General features: G+C 45.8%; 1 protein-coding gene across 1 annotated transcript in view; it reads right to left on the minus strand.

Moving 5' to 3' along the window:
- Positions 1-18,636, minus strand: part of fbln7 (fibulin 7) — a 50,250-nt gene that overhangs the window by 28,141 nt on the left and 3,473 nt on the right. The window lies entirely within an intron of this gene.

An 18,636-nucleotide genomic window follows, 5' to 3' on the forward strand; every position in this document is an offset into this window, starting at 1 on the left:
CAAAGCTGAAAGCCTGGAATATTTTGTACCACACATTCTCAAATAAATATAGCACGCTACAAATTTAGTCATTCCAGTGTGTTGTTTGGGCTGAGCCACAAGCAAAGCAATCAAAGCTACATGGGTATCATGAAGAGTTAGTCATTACAGGTCAGCTCCTAATGTACAGACACACTCCAGGCATCCTTTCTGGCTGATTTGCAATGATGACATTTGTGACTTTGATAAGAGTTGTTTTGGCAATTAGAGCAGTGTGCTGTGCTATAGCAGTGTGCTGTGCTATAGCAGTGTGCTGTGCTATAGCAGTGTGCTGTGCTATAGCTGTGTGCTGTACTATAGCAGTGTGCTGTGCTATAGCAGTGTGCTGTACTATAGCAGTGTGCTGTACTATAGCAGTGTGCTGTACTATAGCAGTGTGTTGTACTATAGCAGTGTGCTGTACTATAGCAGTGTGCTGTACTATAGCAGTGTGCTGTACTATAGCAGTGTGCTGTGCTATAGCAGTGTGTTGTACTATAGCAGTGTGCTGTACTATAGCAGTGTGCTGTGCTATAGCAGTGTGCTGTACTATAGCAGTGTGCTGTGCTATAGCAGTGTGCTGTACTATAGCAGTGTGCTGTGCTATAGCAGTGTGCTGTGCTATAGCAGTGTGTTGTACTATAGCAGTGTGCTGTGCTATAGCAGTGTGCTGTACTATAGCAGTGTGCTGTGCTATAGCAGTGTGCTGTGCTATAGCAGTGTGCTGTGCTATAGCAGTGTGCTGTACTATAGCAGTGTGCTGTGCTATAGCAGTGTGCTGTACTATAGCAGTGTGCTGTACTATAGCAGTGTGCTGTACTATAGCAGTGTGCTGTGCTATAGCTGTGTGCTGTACTATAGCAGTGTGCTGTGCTATAGCTGTGTGCTGTACTATAGCAATGTGCTGTACTATAGCAGTGTGCTGTGCTATAGCTGTGTGCTGTACTATAGCAGTGTGCTGTACTATAGCAGTGTGTTGTACTATAGCAGTGTGCTGTGCTATAGCAGTGTGCTGTGCTATAGCAGTGTGCTGTACTATAGCAGTGTGCTGTGCTATAGCAATGTGTTGTACTATAGCTGTGTGTTGTACTATAGCAGTGTGCTGTGCTATAGCAGTGTGCTGTGCTATAGTTGTGTGTTGTACTATAGCAGTGTGTTGTACTATAGCAATGTGATGTACTATAGCAGTGTGCTATACTATAGCAGTGTGCTGTACTATCGCAGTGTGCTGTACCAGAACGGTTGTGTATATTTTTATATTTAGTTAAAGAAAACTGTGCATGTATGTGTACTTTTAGGTTCAGTTGAGTTGATTTATTAGTGTCACAAGTAAATACCAGGAGTCACATGGAGGGGAGGGTTGAGGATGTCCTGGCGGGGTTAGATGTGTTGGAGAGGGGGGGGGGGTGCATTTTCGGCATTGGAAGGTAGACCGGGGTGGGGAGGAATGGAAGACTGGAGATTCCTGGTCCTTCTGGGCAAACACAGTAAGAAGTTTAACAACACCAGGTAAAGTCCAACAGGTTTATTTGATAGCAAAAGCCACAAGCTTTCGGAGCCTTAAGCTCCTTCTTCAGGTGAGTGGGAATTCTGTTCACAAACAGGGCATATAAAGGCACAAACTCAATTTACAGAATAATGGTTGGAATGTGAATACTTATAGCTAATCAAGTCTTAAAGGTACAAACATGTTCAAAAAGGTTCAACATGTCATTGATGAAGACGAACATCTCGCCAAGGCCATCCCCACACCCCCACTTCTTGCCTTCAAACAACCACACAACCTCAAACAGACCATTGTCCGCAGCAAACTACCCAGCCTTCAGGAGAACAGTGACCACGACACCACACAACCATGCCACAGCAACCTCTGCAAGACGTGCCGGATCATCGACACAGATGCCATCATCTCACGTGACAACACTATCCACCAGGTACACGGTACATACTCTTGCAACTCGGCCAACATTGTCTACCTGATACGCTGCAGGAGAGGATGTCCCGAGGCATGGTACATTGGGGAAACCATGCAGATGCTGCGACAACGGATGAATGAACACCGCTCGACAATCATCAGGCAAGACTGTTCTCTTCCTGTTGGGGAGCACTTCAGCGGTCACGGGCATTCGGCCTCTGATATTCGGGTAAGCGTTCTCCAAGGCGGCCTTCACGACACATGACGGCGCAGAGTCGCTGAGCAGAAACTGATAGCCAAGTTCCGCACACATGAGAACGGCCTCAACCGGGATATTGGGTTCATGTCACACTATCTGTAATCCCCACAGCTTGCCTGGACTTGCAGAGTCTCACTGGCTGTCCTGTCTGGAGACAATACACATCTCTTTAACCTGTCTTAATGCTCTCTCCACTCACATTGTCTGTACCTTTAAGACTTGATTAGCTGTAAGTATTCACATTCCAACCATTATTCTGTAAATTGAGTTTGTGTCTTTATATGTCCTGTTTGTGAACAGAATTCCCACTCACCTGAAGAAGGAGCTTAAGGCTCTGAAAGCTAGTGGCTTTTGCTACCAAATAAACCTGTTGGACTTAACCTGGTGTTGTTAAACTTCTTACTGTGTTTACCCCAGTCCAACGCCGGCATCTCCACATCATGATTACCTTTTGGGCAAGGCAGCACCAGTTTGAAGGGGATTTCTGAGAAAGTGCCCCTTCCCCATCCCACCGACATGGGGAGAACTTCACACAGACAGTGACCCAAGTCGGGAATCAAACCCGGGTCCCTGGCGCTGTGAAGCAGCGGTGCTAACCACTGCGCCACACTTCTCGAATTTAGTGGTGTGATTAGGGCTTATATTTAAGACTACCCTCATGATTCGCCTCTCCCTGGAGATCACATGGTCTGGAATGGGGGGGTGGGGGTGAGTTAATAGGTTGTGATGAACAAAGCATCGTAGCTGTGAGGGACAGCTCGGTGGATAGGATATTAGTATGTAGATAGGCTGGAAAATTGGGCGGGGATCCTGGATTCAGGATTCAATCCTGGACCGGGGAGCGGCGCGGGCTTGGAGGGCCGAAGGGCCTGTTCCTGTGCTGTATTGTTCTTTGATTGGGATTGGGGATTCGATTCTTGTTGTTTGCTACTAGGAATGCCCATAATGAGTCAACAGAGTCCAGTTCTTTTGAGTTAATCTAGGGTTACAAAGTAAGAGGACCACTCAGGAGATTCAGGAGAAATCAGTGAATCGGAGTTAGAATCATAGACTCCCGATAGTGCAGAGGGAGATTGTCCGGCCCATCGAGGCTGCATTGACAACAATCACACCCAGGTCCTATTCCCATCACCCCACATATTTACCCTGTTAACTCACCCTGACACTAGGGGCAATTTAGCATGGCCCATCAACCTAATCTTTGGACTGTGGGAGAAAACCGGAGCACTCGGAAACCCTATTCTCATAACCCCACATATTTACCCTGCTAATCCCCTGACACTAGGGGTCAGTTTAGCATGGCCAATCCACCGAACCCGCACATCTTTGAACTGTGGGAGGAAACCGGAGCACTTGGAGAAAACCCACTCACACATGGGGACAACGTGCACAGACAGTGACCTGAGGCTGGAATTGAACCCGGGTCCCTGGCACTATGAGGCAGCAGTGCTAACCACTGTGCCAGCATGCCATCCTTAGTTCTGAAACTACTCTCCTGGATTACACAACAAAATTCAGAGAAAGGTTAAGTAGGGCATGTGTGTTACCCGGGAAACATTTAAAGATATCTCAGCAAGTAATGAAGGAAAATGCAGATAAAAGAGTAAAGGCTCGTGGTTTTGGAGCGGGGGCGAAAAGCGGTGGTATTATTGTCAGTCTCAGGTGAGGAATTGAAGGCAAGGTTTAGTGAACCTTAACGAATCAGAAATAAACTGGATGGAGTAAATATAGGAGATAGGAGAAAGAGTAAGTGAGTGTGTCATGTGAACCTGCTCAAATGGTACTCTGGCAGGGAAGATAAACAGAAGGAGGTGCTCGTAATTGCAGATAAAGAAGAGGGACAGAAGAGAAAGATTCTGAGATTGACCTCCATCTGATCAAATGGGAAAACAAGGAAGTACTTAAGAATTTAAATGTAATACTGAGTTACCTTCCAGAACACTGTTGAAGTCACTTACAAAAGCTGCTGCAGCCACACAAAGCAATTTGGAAGAGGCTGGGAAGGACAGTTTCGGCAATGCATGAAGTTGATGTGAGGGGTTTCAGTTTCAATTGGGCCACACCCATATAGATTAGTCCAGTAAAATTCACTCAAGAGTAGATACTAATTGAATTTAAGCTTCAAAATGACATAATAGGCACCAAAACTGGACACCATGGCACCAAAACTGGACAGATCACAATATCCTGCTCCACAGTCATAGAATCACAGAATCCTACAGTGCAGAAGGAGGCCATTCGGTCCATCGAGTCTGCACTGACCACAATCCCACCCAGGCCCGATCCCCATTTACCACAAGAGAAAACGCTGAAAAATCTCAGCAGGTCTGGCAGCATCTGCAAGGAGAGAAAAGAGATGACGTTTCAAGCCCAGATGACCCTTTGTCAAAGCTCAACAAAGGGTTTGACAAAGGGTCATCTGGACTCAAAACATCAGCTCTTTTCTCTCCTTAAAGATGCTGCCAGACTTGCTGAGATTTTCCAGCATTTTCTCTTTTGGTTTCAGATTCCAGCATCTGCAATAACTTGCTTTTATTTTGCTCCAATCCCCATTTACCCTAGCTAGTCCCTCTGATACTAAGGGGCAATTTAACATGGCCAATCAACCTAACCCACACATCTTTGGACTGTGGGAGGAAACCGGAGGACCCGGAGAAACTCACGGAGACACAGGGAGAATGTGCAAACTCCACACAGACAGTGACCCAAGCCGAGAATTGAACTCGGGTCCCTGGCGCTGTGAGGCAGCAGTGCTAACCACTGTGCCACCGTGCCACCCCTGATTGCATCGAAAGAGTTGGACAGTCAGTATTTATTACGAAAACTCACTTACTTCAGGGATGATGGCAAGTACCATCATTGGAAAAGGCAAAAGAGCTATCAGTTTTTATCACTCTGGATGTCTGTATCAATGTAAGGTAATGCCTTTTGGTAAGAAAACTGTGCCAGCAACATTTCGGAAACTAACAAAGTGATTGAAGGACTGAGCAATTGTGCACTCCATACTGATTACTTAGGGATATTCAGTCAGACCTGGTAAGAACATCTACAACAGTCCTGGGTGTTCTGTTGCCTCTTGGGTGCAAGGGCTTGATTCAGAACTAGGGGTCATAGTTTGAGGACTGAGGAGAAATTTCTTCACCCAGAGAGTGGTGAATGTGTGGAATTCACGACCACAGAAAGTAGCTGAGGCCAAAACATTGAGTGGTTTCAAGTAGAAATTAGATATAACTCTCTTAGGGCTAAAGGGATCACGGGATATGGGAGGAAGGCAGGATCGGATATTGAATTTGACGGTCAGCCGTGACCAAAATGAATGGCGGCGCAAGCTCTAAAGACCGAATGGCCTACTCCTGCTTCTAGTTTCTATAACGGGGCTGGACAAAATTCTGGAAAAGGAAGGAGAACAACCAGAGGCTGTGGTTTATGTGGGAACCAACCACATAGGGAGAGACAGCTTGGAGGACTTGTTTCAGGAGTTAGGGAGTAGGTTGAAATGCAGGACCTCCAGGGCAGTAATCTCAGAGCTTCTACCTGTGCCACTGGCTTCAGCATTTGGGCAAAGGCAGATCAGGGCGATAAATGTGTGGCTTGCAGGATGGTGTAGAAGGGAGGGGTTCAGATTTTTGGGGCATTGGGACCACTTTTGGCAAAGGGGAAAGCTGTTGAGAAGAGATGGGCTCCACTTGAGCCAAAATGGAACCAATCCCCTGGCTGAGAGAGTAAATGGTGTGGTGAGGGTGGATTTAAATGTGTAAGGCAGGGCGGGTGTTGATTATTGGGCCTAATTTTAGAATTATCAATGAGGGCAAATGAGAGTAGGTGAGGAACAAGGAAAAGGAAGTGAGGGAAGGCTCGAGTGTTGACAGTGAACTAATAAATGGTCACCTCCTGGAGGGCAAGAAAGAGATAATCATAGAATCACTACAGTGCATAAGGAGGCCATTCAGCTCATCTGATCTGCACCAACTCTCTGACGGAGCATTCCACCCAGGTCCTATCCCTGTAACCTCACGTATTTACCCTGCTAATCCCCCTAGCCCACGCATCCTTGGACACTAAGGGGCAATTGAGCACGGCCAATCCACCGAAGCAGCACATCTTTGGACTGTGGGAGCAAACTAGAGCACCCAGAGGAAACCCACGCAGACACGGGGAGAACATGCAAACTCCACACAGACAGTGAGCCACGGCTGGAATATGACTCCAGATCCCTGGTGCTGTGAGGCAGCAGTGCTAACCACCGTGCTGTCCTCAGGGCACGGTTAAATTGTATGTATGTAAACACACTGAATATAGTGGTGAACTGATTACTGCACCCATTTTAGCAGCACCTGGTTATATAAAATGGACTAAAATGGCTGTTGACACCAGTGATATGGGCGTTGGTGCTTTTCTGCTGCAGGAAGATGACTTGAAGAAGCAGTAGGATATTTTTCACAGAAGATGAATGTGCATCAAAAGAAATATTCAGCTGTAGAAAGAAAGAGACTTTGGGCACAATCTTATCTGCCATTCATGCCACGCTCCCACTGCAGTGAAGTTGGAGCATTTGGCGGACAGTCAAATCTCTGTTCACTGCAGCGGGATGGGAAAATCCCGCCGGGGTGAACGGTGGTGTGATTCCAGCTTTTAAGTTTGGTTCTGGCTCAGTAGCTCTTCAGAGATCCTTTAACCTTTCAGGGCAAATTTTGGGACAAGAATGCCAGACTATTCCGGTGAACTTTATTATTATAGCTATTAAATTTGCAAATTATACATGTTGTTTGACAGGAGAATGTCATTATGGATGCGTTATCCTGAGCTGAAATTCAGAAGGAGTTGGATGTCACAAAAATTTGAAGAAACTGGACTGGAATGAACCTTTCTTACCAAAAGCTAATGTATATTTTCAGGGTTGATGCATGTGTGCTATATTGTGTTAGCATTTTGCATTGATAAATACAATAAGTAATAAGAAGTGGGTTAAGAAAATTGAAACTTTGCGCCAGATCTCTACCACCCTGCCCACCACGGAATCGGAGCGGGTGAGGGACGGACAATGGAAATGTCCACTGACCTCGGGTGAGAATTTCCAGTCTCACTCGAGCAAGGCCGTAAAATCCTGCTCTCGAAGTTTAATTTTGATTTGAGAGAGGTATGATGAGAGGTGTATTTTTCTTCAGTTTTATGGTTATGTTCTTTGTCATTAAATAAAACTGTGTATGTGACCTGAGTAAATTAAAGAGTGTTAAGATTACTAGACACAGGGGGTGGGATTTTCCAGCCGTGCTCACCCCAAAGCCAGAAAATCCTACCCAAGATCAACGGACCTTTGCATCATCCATGTCCTACCCGCTACGATTCCCGTGGTGGGCAGGACGGGAAAATTCCACCCAGGATGTCTGTGTAGCATCTAAGAAATAAAAGGTTAAAGGCGTTAGGTTTGTGCATTTGTAATGAGGAGTTAGGCTGAGCTTGAATTACAAGTCAATAGGTTGGATCTAAAATTTGCATTGTGAGATAAGTAGGGCTGTGCGCTGAATTAAGTTTAAAGTTTATTTATTAGTGTCATAGATATTATGTAAATATTATGTAAGTAGGCTTACATTAACACTGCAATGAAATGACTGTGAAAATCCCCTAGTCGCCACACTTTGGCGCCTGTTCGGGTACACTGAGGGAGAATTTAGCACGGCCAATGCACCTAACCAGCACGTCTTTCAGATTGTGGAAGGAAACCGGAGCACCCAGAAGAACATCACACAGACACGGAGAGAACGTGCAGACTCCACACAGACAGTGACCCAAGCCAGGAATTGAATCCGGGTCCCTGGCACTGTGAGGCAGCAGTGCTAACCACTGTGCCACCATGCCGCCCATGAATGCACAAAGCTGTAGTACAGGGCAAATCCGTATGACAGCGTATAGCTATAGTACAGTACACAGATATCGCACAATACATTACACTGCGAGAGTGCAGCTCACAGCTATAGCACAGTACAAAGGTGTAATATAGCACACAGCAATAGTGCAATATACAGCTATAGTACAGCATACAGTTATAATATAGCACACAGCCATAGTACAGTACACAGCTACAGTGGCACAGTGGTTAGCACTACTGCCTCACAGTGCCAGGGACCGGGGTTCAATTCCTGGCTTGGGTCACGGTCTGTGCGGAGTATGCACATTCTCCCCGTGTCTGTGGGGGGAAACAGTCCAGTATTACAGCCGTGTGCTGTACTATAGCAGTGTTCTCTATTGTAGCTGTGAACTGTACTATACTAGAGCTGTGTACTGCACTATTACTGTGTGCTGTATCACACCTCTGTATTGTACTCTTGCAGTGTAGTGTACTGTGCGATATCTGTGTACTGTATTATAGCTATATGCTTGGGTCACTGTCTGTGTGGACTTTGCATGTTCTCCCTGTGACTGTGTGGGTTTCCTTCAAGTGCTCTGGTTTCCTCCCTCAGTCCAAAAGACATGCTGGTTAGGTGCATTGGCCATGTTAAATTCTCCCTCAGTGGACCCAAACAGATGCCGGAGTGTGTTGACTAGGATATTTTCACAGTAACTTCATTGCAGTGTTCATGTAAGCTTATTTGTGATAATAATTAAACTTTAAAACATTACTGTAGTTGTCTGCTGGGCCATAGCTGTCTGCTATGTATGTTGTACTATAGCAGTGTGCAATACTATAGCAGTGTGCTGTGATATAGCAGTGTGCTGTACTATAGCAGTGTGCTGTGCTATAGCAGTGTGCTGTGATATAGCAGTGTGCTGTACTATAGCAGTGTGTTGTACTATAGCAGTGTGCTGTGCTATAGCAGTGTGCTGTGCTATAGCAGTGTGCTGTGCTATAGCAGTGTGCTGTGCTATAGCAGTGTGCTGTACTATAGCAGTGTGCTGTATTATAGCAGTGTGTTGTACTATAGCAGTGTGTTGTACTATAGCAGTGTGCTGTACTATAGCAGTGTGCTGTATTATAGCAGTGTGCTGTACTATAGCAGTGTGCTGTACTATAGCAGTGTGCTGTATTATAGCAGTGTGCTGTGCTATAGTAGTGTGCTGTACTATAGCAGTGTGCTGTACTATAGCAGTGTGCTGTACTATAGCAGTGTGCTGTGCTATAGCAGTGTGCTGTACTATAGCAGTGTGCTGTACTATAGCAGTGTGCTGTACTATAGCAGTGTGCTGTGCTATAGCAGTGTGCTGTGCTATAGCAGTGTGCTGTACTATAGCAGTGTGCTGTGCTATAGCAGTGTGCTGTGCTATAGCAGTGTGCTGTACTATAGCAGTGTGCTGTGCTATAGCAGTGTGCTGTACTATAGCAGTGTGCTGTACTATAGCAGTGTGCTGTGCTATAGCAGTGTGCTGTGCTATAGCAGTGTGCTGTACTATAGCAGTGTGCTGTGCTATAGCAGTGTGCTGTACTATAGCAGTGTGCTGTGCTATAGCAGTGTGCTGTACTATAGCAGTGTGCTGTACTATAGCAGTGTGCTGTGCTATAGCAGTGTGCTGTACTATAGCAGTGTGCTGTACTATAGCAGTGTGCTGTGCTATAGCAGTGTGCTGTACTATAGCAGTGTGCTGTGCTATAGCAGTGTGCTGTACTATAGCAGTGTGCTGTACTATAGCAGTGTGCTGTGCTATAGCAGTGTGCTGTACTATAGCAGTGTGCTGTACTATAGCAGTGTGCTGTACTATAGCAGTGTGCTGTACTATAGCAGTGTGCTGTACTATAGCAGTGTGCTGTGCTATAGCAGTGTGTTGTACTATCGCAGTGTGCTGTACTATAGCAGTGTGCTGTGCTATAGCAGTGTGCTGTATTATAGCAGTGTGTTGTACTATAGCAGTGTGTTGTACTATAGCAGTGTGCTGTACTATAGCAGTGTGCTGTGCTATAGCAGTGTGCTGTACTATAGCAGTGTGCTGTACTATAGCAGTGTGCTGTACTATAGCAGTGTGCTGTGCTATAGCAGTGTGCTGTACTATAGCAGTGTGCTGTACTATAGCAGTGTGCTGTACTATAGCAGTGTGTTGTACTATAGCAGTGTGTTGTACTATCGCAGTGTGCTGTACTATAGCAGTGTGCTGTACTATTGCAGTGTGCTGTGCTATAGCAGTGTGCTGTGCTATAGCAGTGTGCTGTACTATAGCAGTGTGCTGTACTATAGCAGTGTGCTGTGCTATAGCAGTGTGCTGTACTATAGCAGTGTGCTGTACTATAGCAGTGTGTTGTACTATAGCAGTGTGCTGTACTATAGCAGTGTGCTGTACTATAGCAGTGTGCTGTACTATAGCAGTGTGCTGTACTATAGCAGTGTGTTGTACTATAGCAGTGTGTTGTACTATCACAGTGTGCTGTACTATAGCAGTGTGTTGTACTATAGCAGTGTGTTGTACTATCACAGTGTGCTGTACTATAGCAGTGTGTTGTACTATCGCAGTGTGCTGTACTATAGCAGTGTGCTGTACTATAGCAGTGTGTTGTACTATAGCAGTGTGTTGTACTATAGCAGTGTGTTGTACTATCGCAGTGTGCTGTACTATAGCAGTGTGTTGTGCTATAGCAGTGTGCTGTACTATAGCAGTGTGCTGTACTATAGCAGTGTGCTGTACTATAGCAGTGTGCTGTACTAAAGCAGTGTGCTGTGCTATAGCAGTGTGCTGTACTGTGGCAGTGTGCTGTACTATCGCAGTGTGCTGTACTATAGCAGTGTGCTGTGCTATAGCAGTGTGCTGTACTATAGCAGTGTGCTGTACTATAGCAGTGTGTTGTACTATAGCAGTGTGCTGTGCTATAGCAGTGTGCTGTACTATCGCAGTGTGCTGTACTATAGCAGTGTGCTGTACTATAGCAGTGTGTTGTACTATAGCAGTGTGCTGTACTATAGCAGTGTGCTGTGCTATAGCAGTGTGCTGTACTATCGCAGTGTGCTGTACTATAGCAGTGTGCTGTACTATAGCAGTGTGCTGTGCTATAGCAGTGTGCTGTGCTATAGCAGTGTGCTGTACTATCGCAGTGTGCTGTACTATAGCAGTGTGCTGTACTATAGCAGTGTGCTGTACTATAGCAGTGTGTTGTACTATAGCAGTGTGCTGTACTATAGCAGTGTGCTGTACTATAGCAGTGTGCTGTGCTATAGCAGTGTGCTGTACTATCGCAGTGTGCTGTACTATAGCAGTGTGTTGTACTATAGCAGTGTGCTGTACTATAGCAGTGTGTTGTACTATAGCAGTATGCTGTGCTATAGCAGTGTGCTGTGCTATAGCAGTGTGCTGTACTATCGCAGTGTGCTGTACTATAGCAGTGTGCTGTGCTATAGCAGTGTGCTGTACTATAGCAGTATGCTGTGCTATAGCAGTGTGCTGTGCTATAGCAGTGTGCTGTACTATCGCAGTGTGCTGTACTATCGCAGTGTGCTGTACTATAGCAGTGTGTTGTACTATAGCAGTGTGCTGTACTATAGCAGTGTGTTGTACTATAGCAGTATGCTGTGCTATAGCAGTGTGCTGTGCTATAGCAGTGTGCTGTACTATCGCAGTGTGCTGTACTATAGCAGTGTGCTGTGCTATAGCAGTGTGCTGTACTATAGCAGTATGCTGTGCTATAGCAGTGTGCTGTGCTATAGCAGTGTGCTGTACTATCGCAGTGTGCTGTACTATAGCAGTGTGCTGTACTATAGCAGTGTGCTGTGCTATAGCAGTGTGCTGTACTATCGCAGTGTGCTGTACTATAGCAGTGTGCTGTACTATAGCAGTGTGCTGTGCTATAGCAGTGTGCTGTGCTATAGCAGTGTGCTGTGCTATAGCAGTGTGCTGTGCTATAGCAGTGTGCTGTACTATAGCAGTGTGCTGTACTATAGCAGTGTGCTGTGCTATAGCAGTGTGCTGTGCTATAGCAGTGTGCTGTGCTATAGCAGTGTGCTGTGCTATAGCAGTGTGCTGTGCTATAGCAGTGTGCTGTGCTATAGCAGTGTGCTGTGCTATAGCAGTGTGCTGTGCTATAGCAGTGTGTTGTACTATAGCAGTGTGTTGTACTATCGCAGTGTGCTGTACTATAGCAGTGTGCTGTACTATTGCAGTGTGCTGTGCTATAGCAGTGTGCTGTGCTATAGCAGTGTGCTGTACTATAGCAGTGTGCTGTACTATAGCAGTGTGCTGTGCTATAGCAGTGTGCTGTACTATAGCAGTGTGCTGTACTATAGCAGTGTGTTGTACTATAGCAGTGTGCTGTACTATAGCAGTGTGCTGTACTATAGCAGTGTGCTGTACTATAGCAGTGTGCTGTACTATAGCAGTGTGTTGTACTATAGCAGTGTGTTGTACTATCACAGTGTGCTGTACTATAGCAGTGTGTTGTACTATAGCAGTGTGTTGTACTATCACAGTGTGCTGTACTATAGCAGTGTGTTGTACTATCGCAGTGTGCTGTACTATAGCAGTGTGCTGTACTATAGCAGTGTGTTGTACTATAGCAGTGTGTTGTACTATAGCAGTGTGCTGTGCTATAGCAGTGTGCTGTACTATAGCAGTGTGTTGTACTATCGCAGTGTGCTGTACTATAGCAGTGTGCTGTACTATAGCAGTGTGTTGTACTATAGCAGTGTGCTGTGCTATAGCAGTGTGCTGTACTATAGCAGTGTGTTGTACTATCGCAGTGTGCTGTACTATAGCAGTGTGTTGTGCTATAGCAGTGTGCTGTACTATAGCAGTGTGCTGTACTATAGCAGTGTGCTGTACTATAGCAGTGTGCTGTACTAAAGCAGTGTGCTGTGCTATAGCAGTGTGCTGTACTGTGGCAGTGTGCTGTACTATCGCAGTGTGCTGTACTATAGCAGTGTGCTGTGCTATAGCAGTGTGCTGTACTATAGCAGTGTGCTGTACTATAGCAGTGTGTTGTACTATAGCAGTGTGCTGTGCTATAGCAGTGTGCTGTACTATCGCAGTGTGCTGTACTATAGCAGTGTGCTGTACTATAGCAGTGTGTTGTACTATAGCAGTGTGCTGTACTATAGCAGTGTGCTGTGCTATAGCAGTGTGCTGTACTATCGCAGTGTGCTGTACTATAGCAGTGTGCTGTACTATAGCAGTGTGCTGTGCTATAGCAGTGTGCTGTGCTATAGCAGTGTGCTGTACTATCGCAGTGTGCTGTACTATAGCAGTGTGCTGTACTATAGCAGTGTGCTGTACTATAGCAGTGTGTTGTACTATAGCAGTGTGCTGTACTATAGCAGTGTGCTGTACTATAGCAGTGTGCTGTGCTATAGCAGTGTGCTGTACTATAGCAGTGTGCTGTACTATAGCAGTGTGCTGTACTATAGCAGTGTGTTGTACTATAGCAGTATGCTGTGCTATAGCAGTGTGCTGTGCTATAGCAGTATGCTGTGCTATAGCAGTGTGCTGTGCTATAGCAGTGTGCTGTACTATAGCAGTATGCTGTGCTATAGCAGTGTGCTGTGCTATAGCAGTATGCTGTGCTATAGCAGTGTGCTGTGCTATAGCAGTGTGCTGTACTATAGCAGTGTGCTGTACTATCGCAGTGTGCTGTACTATAGCAGTGTGTTGTACTATAGCAGTGTGCTGTACTATAGCAGTGTGTTGTACTATAGCAGTATGCTGTGCTATAGCAGTGTGCTGTGCTATAGCAGTGTGCTGTACTATCGCAGTGTGCTGTACTATAGCAGTGTGCTGTGCTATAGCAGTGTGCTGTACTATAGCAGTGTGCTGTGCTATAGCAGTGTGCTGTGCTATAGCAGTGTGCTGTACTATCGCAGTGTGCTGTACTATAGCAGTGTGCTGTACTATAGCAGTGTGCTGTGCTATAGCAGTGTGCTGTGCTATAGCAGTGTGCTGTGCTATAGCAGTGTGCTGTGCTATAGCAGTGTGCTGTACTATAGCAGTGTGCTGTACTATAGCAGTGTGCTGTGCTATAGCAGTGTGCTGTGCTATAGCAGTGTGCTGTGCTATAGCAGTGTGCTGTGCTATAGCAGTGTGCTGTGCTATAGCAGTGTGCTGTGCTATAGCAGTGTGCTGTGCTATAGCAGTGTGCTGTGCTATAGCAGTGTGCTGTGCTATAGCAGTGTGCTGTGCTATAGCAGTGTGCTGTACTATAGCAGTGTGCTGTACTATAGCAGTGTGCTGTGCTATAGCAATGTGCTGTACTATAGCAGTGTGCTGTACTATAGCAGTGTGCTGTACTATAGCAGTGTGCTGTGCTATAGCAGTGTGCTGTACTATAGCAGTGTGCTGTGCTATAGCAGTGTGCTGTACTATAGCAGTGTGCTGTACTATAGCAGTGTGCTGTGCTATAGCAGTGTGCTGTACTATAGCAGTGTGCTGTACTATAGCAGTGTGCTGTATTATAGCAGTGTGCTGTACTATAGCAGTGTGCTGTACTATAGCAGTGTGCTGTGCTATAGCAGTGTGTTGTACTATAGCAGTGTGCTGTACTATAGCAGTGTGCTGTACTATAGCAGTGTGCTGTGCTATAGCAATGTGCTGTACTATAGCAGTGTGCTGTACTATAGCAGTGTGCTGTACTATAGCAGTGTGCTGTACTATCGCAGTGTGCTGTACTATAGCAGTGTGTTGTACTATAGCAGTGTGCTGTACTATCGCAGTGTGCTGTACTATAGCAGTGTGCTGTACTATAGCAGTGTGCTGTGCTAAAGCAGTGTACTGTACTATAGCAATGTGCTGTGCTATAGCAGTGTGCTGTACTAAAGCAGTGTGCTGTGCTATAGCAGTGTGCTGTACTATAGCAGTGTGCTGTACTATAGCAGTGTGCTGTGCTATAGCAGTGTGCTGTACTATAGCAGTGTGCTGTACTATAGCAGTGTGCTGTGCTATAGCAGTGTGTTGTACTATAGCAATGTGCTGTGCTATAGCAGTGTGCTGTACTAAAGCAGTGTGCTGTGCTATAGCAGTGTGCTGTACTATAGCAGTGTGCTGTACTATAGCAATGTGCTGTGCTATAGCAGTGTGCTGTACTAAAGCAGTGTGCTGTACTATAGCAGTGTGCTGTACTATAGCAGTGTGCTGTACTATAGCAGTGTGCTGTACTATAGCAGTGTGCTGTACTAAAGCAGTGTGCTGTGCTATAGCAGTGTGCTGTATTATAGCAGTGTGCTGTGCTATAGCAGTGTGCTGTACTATAGCAGTGTGCTGTGCTATAGCAGTGTGCTGTACTAAAGCAGTGTGCTGTGCTATAGCAGTGTGCTGTACTATAGCAGTGTGCTGTACTATAGCAGTGTGCTGTACTAAAGCAGTGTGCTGTGCTATAGCAGTGTGCTGTGCTATAGCAGTGTGCTGTGCTATAGCAGTGTGCTGTACTATAGCAGTGTGCTGTACTATAGCAGTGTGCTGTACTATAGCAGTGTGCTGTACTATAGCAGTATGCTGTACTATAGCAGTGTGCTGTACTATAGCAGTGTGCTGTACTATAGCAGTGTGCTGTACTATAGCAGTGTGCTGTACTATAGCAGTATGCTGTGCTATAGCAGTGTGCTGTGCTATAGCAGTGTGCTGTACTATCGCAGTGTGCTGTACTATAGCAGTGTGCTGTGCTATAGCAGTGTGCTGTGCTATAGCAGTGTGCTGTACTATAGCAGTGTGCTGTACTATAGCAGTGTGCTGTGCTATAGCAATGTGCTGTACTATAGCAGTGTGCTGTACTATAGCAGTGTGCTGTACTATAGCAGTGTGCTGTACTATAGCAGTGTGCTGTACTATAGCAGTGTGCTGTACTATAGCAGTGTGCTGTGCTATAGCAGTGTGTTGTACTATCGCAGTGTGCTGTACTATAGCAGTGTGCTGTGCTATAGCAGTGTGCTGTGCTATAGCAGTGTGCTGTACTATAGCAGTGTGCTGTGCTATAGCAGTGTGCTGTACTATAGCAGTGTGCTGTACTATAGCAGTGTGCTGTACTATAGCAGTGTGCTGTACTATAGCAGTGTGCTGTGCTATAGCAGTGTGCTGTACTATAGCAGTGTGCTGTGCTATAGCAGTGTGTTGTACTATCGCAGTGTGCTGTACTATAGCAGTGTGCTGTGCTATAGCAGTGTGCTGTGCTATAGCAGTGTGCTGTACTATCGCAGTGTGCTGTACTATAGCAGTGTGCTGTACTATAGCAGTGTGCTGTGCTATAGCAGTGTGCTGTACTATAGCAGTGTGCTGTGCTATAGCAGTGTGCTGTGCTAAAGCAGTGTACTGTACTATAGCAATGTGCTGTGCTATAGCAGTGTGCTGTACTAAAGCAGTGTGCTGTGCTATAGCAGTGTGCTGTACTGTGGCAGTGTGCTGTACTATCGCAGTGTGCTGTACTATAGCAGTGTGCTGTACTATCGCAGTGTGCTGTACTATAGCAGTGTGCTGTACTATAGCAGTGTGCTGTGCTATAGCAGTGTGCTGTACTATCGCAGTGTGCTGTACTATAGCAGTGTGCTGTACTATAGCAGTGTGCTGTGCTATAGCAGTGTGCTGTACTATCGCAGTGTGCTGTACTATAGCAGTGTGCTGTACTATAGCAGTGTGCTGTGCTATAGCAGTGCGCTGTGCTATAGCAGTGTGCTGTACTATCGCAGTGTGCTGTACTATAGCAGTGTGCTGTGCTATAGCAGTGTGCTGTGCTATAGCAGTGTGCTGTGCTATAGCAGTGTGCTGTACTAAAGCAGTGTGCTGTGCTATAGCAGTGTGCTGTACTAAAGCACTGTGCTGTGCTATAGCAGTGTGCTGTACTAAAGCAGTGTGCTGTGCTATAGCAGTGTGCTGTGCTATAGCAGTGTGCTGTGCTATAGCAGTGTGCTGTGCTATAGCAGTGTGCTGTGCTATAGCAGTGTGCTGTACTATAGCAGTGTGCTGTACTATAGCAGTGTGCTGTGCTATAGCAGTGTGCTGTACTATAGCAGTGTGCTGTACTATAGCAGTGTGCTGTACTATAGCAGTGTGCTGTGCTATAGCAGTGTGCTGTACTATAGCAGTGTGCTGTGCTATAGCAGTGTGCTGTACTATAGCAGTGTGCTGTACTATAGCAGTGTGCTGTGCTATAGCAGTGTGCTGTACTATAGCAGTGTGCTGTACTATAGCAGTGTGCTGTATTATAGCAGTGTGCTGTACTATAGCAGTGTGCTGTACTATAGCAGTGTGCTGTGCTATAGCAGTGTGTTGTACTATAGCAGTGTGCTGTACTATAGCAGTGTGCTGTACTATAGCAGTGTGCTGTGCTATAGCAATGTGCTGTACTATAGCAGTGTGCTGTACTATAGCAGTGTGCTGTACTATAGCAGTGTGCTGTACTATCGCAGTGTGCTGTACTATAGCAGTGTGTTGTACTATAGCAGTGTGCTGTACTATCGCAGTGTGCTGTACTATAGCAGTGTGCTGTACTATAGCAGTGTGCTGTGCTAAAGCAGTGTACTGTACTATAGCAATGTGCTGTGCTATAGCAGTGTGCTGTACTAAAGCAGTGTGCTGTGCTATAGCAGTGTGCTGTACTATAGCAGTGTGCTGTACTATAGCAGTGTGCTGTACTAAAGCAGTGTGCTGTGCTATAGCAGTGTGCTGTACTATAGCAGTGTGCTGTACTATAGCAGTGTGCTGTGCTATAGCAGTGTGTTGTACTATAGCAATGTGCTGTGCTATAGCAGTGTGCTGTACTAAAGCAGTGTGCTGTGCTATAGCAGTGTGCTGTACTATAGCAGTGTGCTGTACTATAGCAATGTGCTGTGCTATAGCAGTGTGCTGTACTAAAGCAGTGTGCTGTACTATAGCAGTGTGCTGTACTATAGCAGTGTGCTGTACTATAGCAGTGTGCTGTACTATAGCAGTGTGCTGTACTATAGCAGTGTGCTGTACTAAAGCAGTGTGCTGTGCTATAGCAGTGTGCTGTATTATAGCAGTGTGCTGTGCTATAGCAGTGTGCTGTACTAAAGCAGTGTGCTGTGCTATAGCAGTGTGCTGTACTATAGCAGTGTGCTGTACTATAGCAGTGTGCTGTACTAAAGCAGTGTGCTGTGCTATAGCAGTGTGCTGTACTATAGCAGTGTGCTGTACTAAAGCAGTGTGCTGTACTATAGCAGTGTGCTGTACTATAGCAGTGTGCTGTACTATAGCAGTGTGCTGTACTAAAGCAGTGTGCTGTGCTATAGCAGTGTGCTGTACTATAGCAGTGTGCTGTACTATAGCAGTGTGCTGTACTATAGCAGTGTGCTGTACTAAAGCAGTGTGCTGTACTATAGCAGTGTGCTGTGCTATAGCAGTGTGCTGTACTAAAGCAGTGTGCTGTGCTATAGCAGTGTGCTGTACTATAGCAGTGTGCTGTACTATAGCAGTGTGCTGTACTAAAGCAGTGTGCTGTGCTATAGCAGTGTGCTGTGCTATAGCAGTGTGCTGTGCTATAGCAGTGTGCTGTACTATAGCAGTGTGCTGTACTATAGCAGTGTGCTGTACTATAGCA

The sequence above is a fragment of the Mustelus asterias genome, chromosome 5 (genome assembly GCF_964213995.1).
Source record: "Mustelus asterias chromosome 5, sMusAst1.hap1.1, whole genome shotgun sequence".
In the NCBI taxonomy this organism is placed as follows: Eukaryota; Metazoa; Chordata; class Chondrichthyes; order Carcharhiniformes; family Triakidae; genus Mustelus; species Mustelus asterias.